Source organism: Euprymna scolopes, chromosome 21 (genome assembly GCF_053919585.1).
Source record: "Euprymna scolopes isolate OS-2025 chromosome 21, ASM5391958v1, whole genome shotgun sequence".
NCBI lineage: Eukaryota > Metazoa > Mollusca > Cephalopoda > Sepiida > Sepiolidae > Euprymna > Euprymna scolopes.
Window position 1 is genome coordinate 107426585 of NC_136502.1, and position 12500 is coordinate 107439084.

The 12500-nt window shown below is 32.5% G+C and overlaps 1 protein-coding gene across 10 annotated transcripts in view; it reads right to left on the minus strand.

Annotated features, from left to right (window-relative positions):
* LOC145242661 (protocadherin gamma-C4-like) overlaps window positions 1–12500 on the minus strand; it is a 567292-nt gene that overhangs the window by 524905 nt on the left and 29887 nt on the right. The window lies entirely within an intron of this gene.

A 12500-nucleotide genomic window follows, 5' to 3' on the forward strand; every position in this document is an offset into this window, starting at 1 on the left:
ATTCATATAATTATTATGTTAATTTTTGTTAATCTTTTCCGCTTTAATTCATCAGAAGAACATACACACACACAGACACACAGACACACAGACACACACATATATATATTGTGTCTGTAGTTATTTAAAAATTATTATAGCAATAGTTATATATATATATATATATATATATATATATATATATATATATATATATATATATATATATATATATATATATATATATACAGTTTTGAAAATAACAAGCGCAAGTTTCTCGAGAGCTCTTTCGGCTATCATCTCATCAGGAGAAAATCGATAGCGTTAAATTGAAGAAAATCGATAGCGTTAAATTGATCAATTTAAATGCCAGAGCGATGCTGGTTATGTTGGGCGAACATCCTTGCACCTTTTGACTCATATAAACCAGAATGTTCCATCGAAGATCAGACAAGGGAGGTTGGGGTCTGGTGGTCTCCCTCCTTCTGCAGCCTTGGACTCTGCTATTGGCCAGCATTTGGTTGACAACCCTTGCTGTGCCGATAGATATAAAATAGAATGGTTCGAGGTGCTACATAGAGCGGACTCCAGAAACCATTTAAAGATTTTGGAGTCTGTCTCTATTGCGGTGCGTCAACCTTCTTTGTGCCGGCAAAAGGAAACATCCAACGCATTGTTTCTCGCTGGGGAACTTTGAATTTTTTCTCCCGTTTTTTTTTTCCCCCTCGTTGTGCCAATATTTTAATCGTTTTTAAACGTTAATAAATTTATTATAGTATCCCCGTACTTTTGGCACATTCAATAAGTTCCCCATTAGAACTCTTTATTTTCGATATAATATTATTTTGTACGCTATCGATTTTCTCCTGATGAGATGATAGCCGAAAGAGCTCTCGAGAAACTTCCGCTTATTATTTTCAAAACTGTATATAAATTTTATACCTGTTAAATAAAGAGGTAGAAAGAAAGACAGTTGAAGACTACAACGGAACATCGCTACAGGCCACCGAGCAACGCCTGGTGACCCTGCTGTTTGCAAATGAGATGAGAATTATCATTGTACAAAATTTGAGATATTTTCTGTAATTGATGTATCTGGTTTGAATTGAACCTTTGTGAACGGGTTTCGATCCTCGATGCTTCATGATAGACGCCATACTTAAAATATCAGGTTTTCCATCTTTCATGTCATCTTGCAAATTTTAAAATAACACTTTCCTCCTTTTTTTCTTCTCTTTCCTCTATCTTATATATTTCTCTCGTTTTACTTCTATTTTCTTTTTTTACATAAGCATTACCACTTATCAAGGTCCAGATGCCACTCGAGGATAAGGGTTAAAGAGTGCACAGTAATCAATTGGCCAATATAGTAATCGTTAGTAATGGAAATTCGATAAATTTGTTAAGTTAAGTGGAACGACTTATTAAGAACTTGTTTACGTTGGACTTGAAAACAACCATATTGCAGTCAGCTGGAAAGAAGACAAACGGAAGCCAGTTCCACAGGTGTGCAGTTCTAAAAAAGAAACTTTGGTCATGGAATCTACGTTTAGGTTTAGGCACGGATAAAGAGTGTGGGAAATTATTGATAGTGTTTTCAGCTAGACGAGTGTTTTTCATGAAAGTTTGGCGAGGATGAACCATAGGTTGGAGCTCAGACGAGCGCTTGCCATGAACATAAAGATAGAACAGAAACAGACTTGCAACGTCTCTTCTGCGAGAAGAGGTTGCAGGGAAGAGAAAAGGGCATCCTCTACAAGGCGACGAAGTCTATTTTGAACACTATCAAGGCAGGATAAGTCCTTTCTAGCAGCTTCTGTCCAGATGTGGCAACAGTACTTCATCCTTGGACGTACCTGGCTCTTATATAGGTATAGAATTGCATCAGCAGTGAGATATCTACCGGATCGGTAGAAAGCTCTCACCATTTTTCCAGCGGCCTTGGCAACGGATTTGATGTATGTGTTCCATTTCAGATCAGGAATAAAGGTCAAGCCAGGTCATTTCCTTTCTATTTCTTCACGCAAAAAATTCAAGGTTTCATATTCTTTGAAATAACGTCTCATATTCCCTTTGCGATATGCATGCAATCCCCGTGGTGAGCTCAAACCCAGTTCATTTCACTTACTCTTTCAGGAATGTAAGTACACATTGCATATCTTATAATTAACAAAGAAAACTGAGAAACCTAAATGCCAGTGCCAGCGCTCAAATTGCTCTTCACGTTTTCAAATATATATTTTACGTTAAAAAAAATATTTCAAAGTTGAGGAAATGAGATCCTTTAAAAATGTGACTTCAGTCGGTTCTGCGGCTTGTAGTAATGAAGTTAAATGATTTTTTTCCAACTATACAGAGGTCAGAGTTCACATTGCTACGGCTTGATATAATGATACGTTAGAAGTTAAACGTAATTCACAACGAATACGAAGTCGTGCGTTGCAACCTATAATTTCACGAGAGTTGCATTTTATGCGGATGTAAATATGCACGCGAGTATATTGTATATGAGCATATATATATATATATATATATATATATATATATATATATATATATATATATATATATTGTGTACAGAAAGTTGTTAGTTGAGACAGGTCATTGGTACCGTCGGTTTCAAGCCCGATAATAAGGCCCGTTTAAGGTATCCTTATCAAGCTCTCTTCAGCCAATATTCGTCTCACACATTATATATATATATATATATATATATATATATATATATATATATATATATATATATATATATATATATATATATATATATATATAATTCCAGGTTAATATTTTCCAGAGGTAAAGCAACCAATGGAGTTTTAACGAGGTTAATACCAAAGTGCTCAATACTGATGTAGGGCAAGATATAATTTTTATTTGTTTTACATAAGCATTAATATGTCGCTACACATTCATAAGCATGTTTCGGTCAGCCAGTTACAAGTAACTAGAGATTGTTCAGGAGATATTGCAATAATGCGTGTGATGACACTTCTCAACCTATATACTCAACGAATTTTCGAATTACAGACTTGTAATTTGATATATAGAGTATTCGGACATGGAAAAAGCTTTTAAAACTATTGTCATCCGAAAAAAAGGCTGCTAAGGGGTCAAAATTGAAAAATTGTTACGTTCGGGTCATTGAATTTTTTTTTTCCGTTTGCTAACTGTTTCACGAATGTGCATGCGTGAATAGTTGACATTACAGATTACTTATGTTAAGAATAAGTAGGTTTCAAAACACGTTTTAAGGCGTGTCAAGCTTGCCTAATAGTTATCGTACTTGACTCACATTTTTGGTTTCGATCTCAGCTCGAGTATCTTATTTTTTTCTTACAAGAAAAAATATAATACTCGCATGCACATATTTCAGTTCCATCCGTTTTTTTTTTACTTTATTTTTTAAAGGAATTTAACGTTACGTTTAATACCTACGGTATTTCTGTTTAAAAAAGAAATCTATATTAAGATATAATATTCATGCGTATTTTATGACCGGGCAACGCCGGGCGGCCTGCTAGTATATATATATATATATATATATATATATATATATATATATGTATATATATATATATATGTGTGTGTGTGTGTGTAATATATATATATATATATATATATATACAGAGTGTGAGAGAGAGAGAGAGAAAGAGAGAGAGAGAGAGAGAGAGAGAGGGGGGGAATTGGTAACAATTATATTTATATACAGAGATCTACTTCCATGCACGCACGCATAAGGAGAGCAGAAAGTGGATCTTGGCTTTATTTCAGCATCTTCGTTACTCTCGCTTCGCTTATTTTGTTCTTTAGTTCTCACATTCTATAAGCGATGTTTTCGACAAAGAGAGAAGAATTGCTGTTTTCCGGTCAGAATTTATTCCATCGCAGAAAAGTTTTTGACCTGGAAGTAATATTTTTTTGCTCTTTACATCACGTGGCTACATGGCTTGCCTGGTGCGATTTCAATATATATATATATATATATATATATATATATATATATATATATATATATGTATGCCGATGATGAGCCTTGATACAGCGAAACAGTACTGTAAGTGGATGACTATATATATATATATATATATATATATATATATATATATATAATTTAAAGGAGATTAGAACAATAGTCTAAAGAGCTGAGTGTATTTTAATGTAACAGTGAAATTACTAGTTTCATTAAAATACAGGAAAGAAAAAGTGCTCGTTGAAATTTAGATATATAATAAGCTCGATAGGTAAATATCCTAGAGATAATTCAATATTAAGTAATATGATTGATAATTTAAAATTTAAAAAACAAATTATAATTAAATTAAAGTGAAACTGATTTTTAATTTAATTTAATTATAATTTGTTTTTTAAATTTTAAATTATCAATCATATTACTTAATATATATATATATATATATATATATATATAGATAGATAGATAGATAGATAGATATTATTTAATGTATAAACATAATATTATAAGGATATATATATATATTATATGTATAACTTTTCATCTATTGAGAAGGGGTAAGGAGGATGGAAAGACCTAGGAGAGAAAGCACTGTTCATCTGCTTAATATGTGAGTAGAGTTTGGAAGTAAGTTATGAAAGTATATTTATGGAAATTAAGCTACACAGAGGAGTCCGCACTTTATCCCTGGAGGGAATCGACAGGCTGACGTTAGCCGATTTTATACTGATAGGCGGATCATAACAAATCAGCATCTGTTTTTCTCAGTCTTCCGACACTTTCTGCAAATCTGAGTCACGACAAGTCGCCTCCCTCACATTTCCAGTACTCTCCACTTCTTTTGATAACCTTTGCAAATGAATTTGCGTTATCACAACAGTCGTTTACTATTGACTTCTCGCTGGCAATGGCCATTGGTTTTTCACTGAAATTTGGGTGACAATAAGTCTCTCTAAGGCCCCAGTCCCATTCGCACACATCCAGTGGAGGTCTGGCTAGTACTTTCTCTCCTAGGTCTTTCCATCCTCCTTACCCTTTCTCAACTTTTTGGTTTGGTGCCAGTCGATATCAACACTACATTCGGGGAGGAGGTTATTATTATTATTATTATTATTATTATTATTATTATTATTATTATTATTCACATTTTGTGTCTGTCTGATGGCATTGTCGATTTTATACTGATGGGCGGATCATAACAAACGACAATAGGCTATCAGCATCTTCTTTTCTCAGTCTTCCATTACTTTCTACAAAATTCTGGCGGTTCCTAACAAGGCAGTCTTTTGAAACACTCCAACATTGCAATGGATCCCAATTTTCTCAATCCACTTGTCAAATCCTTTTGTCACATTTCCCCAGAACTCCCATCACAATAGTTACAACATCTACTTTCTTCAACTTCCACAATCTTTTAATCTCCTTTTTCAAGTTTTGGTATTTTTTTTACTTTCTCTTTCTCTTTTTCCTCCTCATTCATATCAGCTGCCACTGCTATATCAATGATTATTGCCTTGAGTTTTTTTTTTTTTAAGCAAAACTAAATCTGGTCACCTTGATTCAATCAGATTATCACATTGGATATTCATATCACATTAGATATTCATATCACATTAGATATTCATATCACATTAGATATTCATATCCCACAAAAATTTCGCATTATCATCTCCACCAGCCTTTCTGAAACATGCTCGTACTATTTTCATTACATTCCAACTCTCTTTTCTTGCATATATCCCAATGGAGATTTCTCGAAATATTGTCATGTCGTCTCTTGTATTCCTTTTAGAGCTAACTTCTAATAACTACTGACGAGGTGTTGTACATTCTCATCTTTCTGTCAACACAGTCGACATAGGTGACTTTCAGCCGTTTTATCAATGTGCTACTTCACATAATTTGTCCTGAACGCTTGCTCCTGCACGGCACATATTATGGCTTCTGTCCTAACCTTCAAATTATTATTATTATTGGTTCACAAGGAGTTTTCACACATGTCATCAAAGATCTCATTGAATACAGCCTGTGGTGTTCCCTGGAAGCTGAGTGACAACAAGTCTCCTCAGATTTTCCAATACTCTCCACCTCTTTCGATAACATTTGCAAATAAATTTGCATTATCGCAACAGCTGCTTGCCATTGATTTCTCGTTGGCAGTGCCCATTGGTCTTTACTTGAATTTGAGTAGCAATAAGCCTCCTCAAGATCCCATTTATCTTCGCACTTATACAGTGGAGGTCTGGTCTGTGCTCACTCCTCGGTCTTTTCTTTCTCCTTGACTACTTGGCTCTTCTTCTTCTTCTTCTTCTTCTTCTTCTTATTATTATTATTATTATTATTATTATTATTGCTGTTATTTTGGATGTTTTCCTCATAATGTTTCGCAAAAACCCATGCTAAGTCATAATAAGTACTATGTGGCAGTCAATCCCCAATACAGGCAATACTAAGATTGCAATTATGAATTACTGAAGACTTTTACCTATGGATTAAATAAATAGTTATGTCGAAAATTACGTACAGATTCCCGAGTTTGACAGAAAGCTTCCTGAGATCGATAAGATGCACCTGAAAAAGGGCGGAGGTGACATCGGCTGAAACATTGTACGCATAACAATTTGAATAACCCAAATAATACAAAAGTAAAAACAAAAGAAGAAGATTTATATGAAACAAAACAGACCCAAAGACATGTATCGAGAGATCAATATTTCGACTAAATTTTTAAAAATTCAGACTTTACATTGGCTCAGGAGAAACAGACAGAAAGAAACACATTTATACATACAAGGGCCGTTCCAAAAGTAGTGCGTTCTATTTATATTCCGTCCAAATGGATCGAGGTTACTGCCAATTGCGTTGTTATGATGACTGAACTTATGCATCCATTACCTGAAAGTTTCATTTCTCTGTTGCATATATTGATGGTATAAGACTCTAAGAAAGCAACATCTGTCATGGACACGTGTAAGAAGCAGAGAATAGAAAGTAGAAGGTTAAGGTACATGTAAGCAGTTGGTTAAATTGAACGAAGACATAGTAAAAGACAACTTAACTATTGTCGAAAAGTATGAAATTTTCCATTACTTTTTTTGTAAGAGTATGATGGACTTATACGAACCAGGTCGTTGAGTTAACGTTTGAACGTTCGGTCAAAGTTTCTCTCAACAAGCTGTCTTCATTGGTCGTTACATATGTATTTGATTATCGTGAGTCAGCGAAGTCAAAACTATGATTAAATTCAAGCATACGTGGAACAAGTTCATTTGTGACATAACATAGCTTTATTGCTCTGTTTTATTGGAATCCTTCGAGATGAGTAATCTGGATATTTACCACACGTATTTATTTATTTATTTATTTATTTATTTGCAGACTGCTATTCCCATCTTCATATTTGTTGCTGTTTTACACCGTGTCTGGCTTTCTTCAAGAAAAAAAATAAAAGAATAAGACAATATATAATATCATACGGCATGGACCCGACAATTAAAGACCAGTTAAGAACGAAAATTTGGATTTATAAGACCAAAACATTCAACCTTGATCGCCCTTCGGGGCTTGTGGCATAGTGGATAGAAGCGCTGAATCTTTATGGTTCTATTGTCTGAAGATAACGGTTTCAATCCTACCCAAAGCAGGCCAGATGATTAGTTAGCAAAAACGTAATAAGACGACAACAAGGTAGTAATTACTCAGGATACAGTTAAAGACTCAGCGTTCCTATTCCATCGGGTTAACAACCACCTGAAGAAAACCAAAGGAATCGTTGGCCGAAACGTAGTGAAAAAACAACAACAACAACAACAGCAACAATAACTATGAAGATGAGGATAACAGTCCGCAAATAAATAAATAAATAAATAAATACGTGTAGTAAACTAATTATCTATTTAAATAATGGTTTAGTGATATAGATATCGCCCCCCCCCCCCACTTCATCTAACCGGATTTTTCTGCTATAAATGTAACCGCATATAATTGGATGATTGTGTAATGTCCCATCTAAGTGTTCCTCCTTAAGGATAATGTTTCTTTTAGTGCTGCTCGGCATGCCATACAGCCATCGGCATTATTGTTTTTATTATTATGCAGACTCGTTATGTGGAGAAATGTTTAATGATGTTCTCCCATCCCCGGTGGATGCAAGAGCCACAGACGGCGTTTCTGTTTGTCAAACAATATTTCTAATCAGCAAGGACTGCGCCGGCCTAATGTATTTTCTGACAACTTTTGTTTCGTTCCACTATTTGCTGCTGTAGAAGACGAAGATAATAGAGAATGCTGACGGCGGCACAGAATGTTTGATGTATAGAACTTCCTGATTAACAAAACTATACGTCAGCGTCAAAAAGGTTTTTAAAAGAAACTAGCAGGCCGCTCAGCGTTACCCGACCGTAAGATACGCTTAAATATGATATTTTAATGTATGCTCATTACGCATTTATTATTGTAGAGAAATTATCTACCGATTATTATACTGAAGCTAATATATGGTAGTGAGATCAAAACATATATTTGAATATTTTGAAAACTTTAGAAGTATGAGCTGTGCATTTTTGACGTGTGCGTTCGCTCCAGTTTCGAGCAGGAATATGAAATAAGAAAATAGTTGCACACTATTTGAAGACGCCTGTTTTGAATAGAAATTTGAATATTTTGAAAACTTTAAGTGTCGGGAAAATGATCAAATCATTTTTATGTCCATTTGTTGGTGTTGTAAGTCCAATATTTCGATGAAAATAGCTTCATCAGGTTAGTTAGACAGTTCGTTTTTTTTCGTTTTTTTGTTATGTTCATTACTTGCAACAATGTTCAAATTATTTTTACTGTTTGTGAAAGAACAATGTTATTTCTTTTTTTCTGCCACAAACAAGCCAGAATTGATTTCAACATACATAATAAATGTTTAACACACACACACACACACACACACACACACACACACACACACACACACACACACACACACACACACACACACATATATATATTGTGTGTTAGGGGTGCTCGATCGTGGATGTGAGAGCTGAAGATACAATATTTATTACGACACAATATACATATATTTCAAGGTCGTTCCAGTGGTTTCATTACGCTGAATCGACCATAAGAGGTTGAAAAAGTCAGTGCAAATTCATCAGCGACTTTGAAAAACTGAAACAATGCAAAGTAAACAAAGAGAAAAAAGAGAGGAAAATAATCAGAATCTATTGGCGTCGATTATTAAGTTCGTTTAACGTTTTTTTTTCTCTGTTTGTTTACTTTGCATTGTTTCAGTTTTTCAAAGTCGCTGATGAATTTGCGCTGACTCTTTCCAACCTCTTATGGTTGATTCCGCGCAATGAAACCAATTTAATACGTTTTCATTACGCCATTTAATTTTAATATATATATATATATATATATATATATATATATATATATATATATATATATATATATATATATATATATATATAGTTTATTCCAGGTTGAAAGATATACGAAAATTAAAAATAATTGAATTTCTACAAAGGTCGTTGATAATGCTCAATCAAAGAGAGTTTGCAGTTTTATTTTTTTTTTTAATGTAAATACAGTCATATCTTACTACGATGTACGGACCGTTTCGATCATAATTGATCTCATCTGGCCAGAAAATTTAAAAATTAAAAAGGTTCAAGACCATTTTCAATTGATAAGAACATTAACCTTGCCTCACGTCAGTCATGGCAAAGTATATTTTCTCTCCTCTAAAAATTCCAAAGATCAAGTTTTCTCAATTAGTAATGTATTGTTTTTGAAAATGTAACCATTATAATATTGTCGGCAAACTTATGTCTTTTCTGCATTTTTAGTTACTTAATAATTGCTAATGAAAAAAATGTTATGGTGATTAAGTTTTGAAAAGCAATAAACTGAGAAAACTTAATCTTTGAAACGTTGAAAACTATTATACATGCTATGGAATAAAAAAAAATAGAGTTCATTGAGCTTGGACTTTTTCAAACTTTATATAAAGTTTTTTTTTTAGATATAAAATCTTTTTAATTTATTTATTGCGGACTATTATTCTCATCTTTTTTTTTAGTTGTTGTTTCATGACGTTTCGGACAACTATTTCATCAGGTGGTAACCGTGACGGGATAGAAACTCTGAATCTCCTAACTGCATCCTCAGCAATTACTGCCTTCCATAGTTGTTGTCGTCTCACCACGCTTTTGGCCAAGTAAGGCTCTGGCCGGCTTTGGGTAGGATTGAAACCGCTATCTTCAGACAATACTAACCTGGAACCGTAGAGATTCAAAGTCTCTATCCACTGCACTATGGGCCCTGAGGGGCGATCAAGGTTTGATCTGTTTGGTCGTATACATCCACGTTTATTATTATTATTATTATTATTATTATTATTATTATTATTATTATTACCTGATCTTCCATGGTCGGGTCCGTAGCGAATGGTATATATATTATTTAATTGGAATTCATCATTGAGATGAGTATTATGTATAATTCTATTCATTCCTGACTATTATTCTCATCTTTTTTTTTTTAGTTGTTGTTTAACGACGTTTCGGCCAACTCTTCCTCTGGGCTTCGTCAGGTGGTAACCGTGACGGGATAGGAACTCTGAATTACTGCCTTCCATAGTTGTCGTCTTGCCATATTTTGGTCAAGTAAGTCTCTGGCCGGCTTTGGGTAGGATTGAATATTATATATATATATATATATATATATATATATATATATATTATAATTAATAATTATTATTATTTTTATATGTATATATATATATATATATATATATATATATATATATATATATATATGACTACATCATTTAATCACATGAATTAATAAACGAAAGTATAAATTTATGCGTAAACTTTAAGTATTTACTTCAACAATGCTCAATACGTAGATAGATAGGTAGTAAGTTATAAAATATATAGTAAACATACATATACATAAATTAACACACACACATACACACACATACACACACACACACACACATATATATATACTGACATAAAACAAACAAAAAAAGTATATATAAAAAGTAATTGTTATTTAATTATAATATATCATACTTGAATGATAATTATTTTACACACACAAAGATATATATATATATATATATATATATATATATATATATATATATATATATATATATATATATATGCTAATTGATTAAGTTCAGATATATCAATAATATGAACTAAAAATAAATATTTTTCCAAAAGTGTTTAATACGCATGCAGAGCTTTTAATTGTACATATATATTATATATATATATATATATATATATATATATATATATATATATATATATATATATATATATATTTATATATATATATATATATATATAATTATTTCATCAAGCGAAATAAACAAATGAATGAAAAGATTTCCATGAAAAATCAATAGAAAATTTCGCTTTTTTCTCAATATCTGTTTGTGTTTGTGTGAATTGTAAGGCGGGAGAAGAAGCCCCTCGAATATGAACATCCAGTGAAGTTGTTAGAAAATGTTCTTACCCCTTCTACCTCCCTTTTATTCCACGTGGAAAGGTCATGGGGGAAGAAAAGAAGGACGAATAAGGAAATTAAAAAAACACACGATGGATAAAGGTAAAACTCAAAGACAGAAATCAAAAAGAAAATAGAAATGTGCTTCAGGTTTGCTTTACATAGCAGTGGATTTAGATGAGGTGGAGCTCCTGGCTGGCTATTTTGAAAGTGGATGCAGAGATGTATAAGGGACCTGAGTGGGGGTTGTGCAGAGGGCGCGGCAATGTAAGGCATGGGCGACTATTTCTATACACTATATACAAGCATATATACATATTTATTTATATGCATATGTAAACATTGATTTTTAATAAATATTTAATATTCACAGATATGTGTTTCATGTTCACTAACAATCATCAGCGTGGCATTATACGACTGTTTTTTCTAGTTGTACGATTCACAAACTGGACACAAGTCAATATTGACTTTTATCTAACACGGGACACTTATAGGAACAGAAATAAATGCTATCTTTTATAGATAAAGTAAGTTTCATACACACATACATGGACACTCACAGATATATTCATGTATATACATATATACATATACGCATACATATACATATATGCAAGCATATGTATATATACATGCATATATTCCTATAAATATATACATATATATATATATATACATACATATATATATATTATATACACACATATATAAAATATATATCCATATACATACATAATATATATATATATATATATATATATATAAATATATATATACATACATACATGCATGTATATATACACGTGTGTATATGTATATATATATACAAACACATACACAGACACACACAGACACACAGACACACACACACACACACACACACATATATATATATATATATATATATATATATATATATATATATATATATATATATATATATATATATACATTCAAGCACGTCTGATTGACCACGAGAGAGTTATCCTTTTTTCCGATTTTTCTAGATATCTTTCCCGTT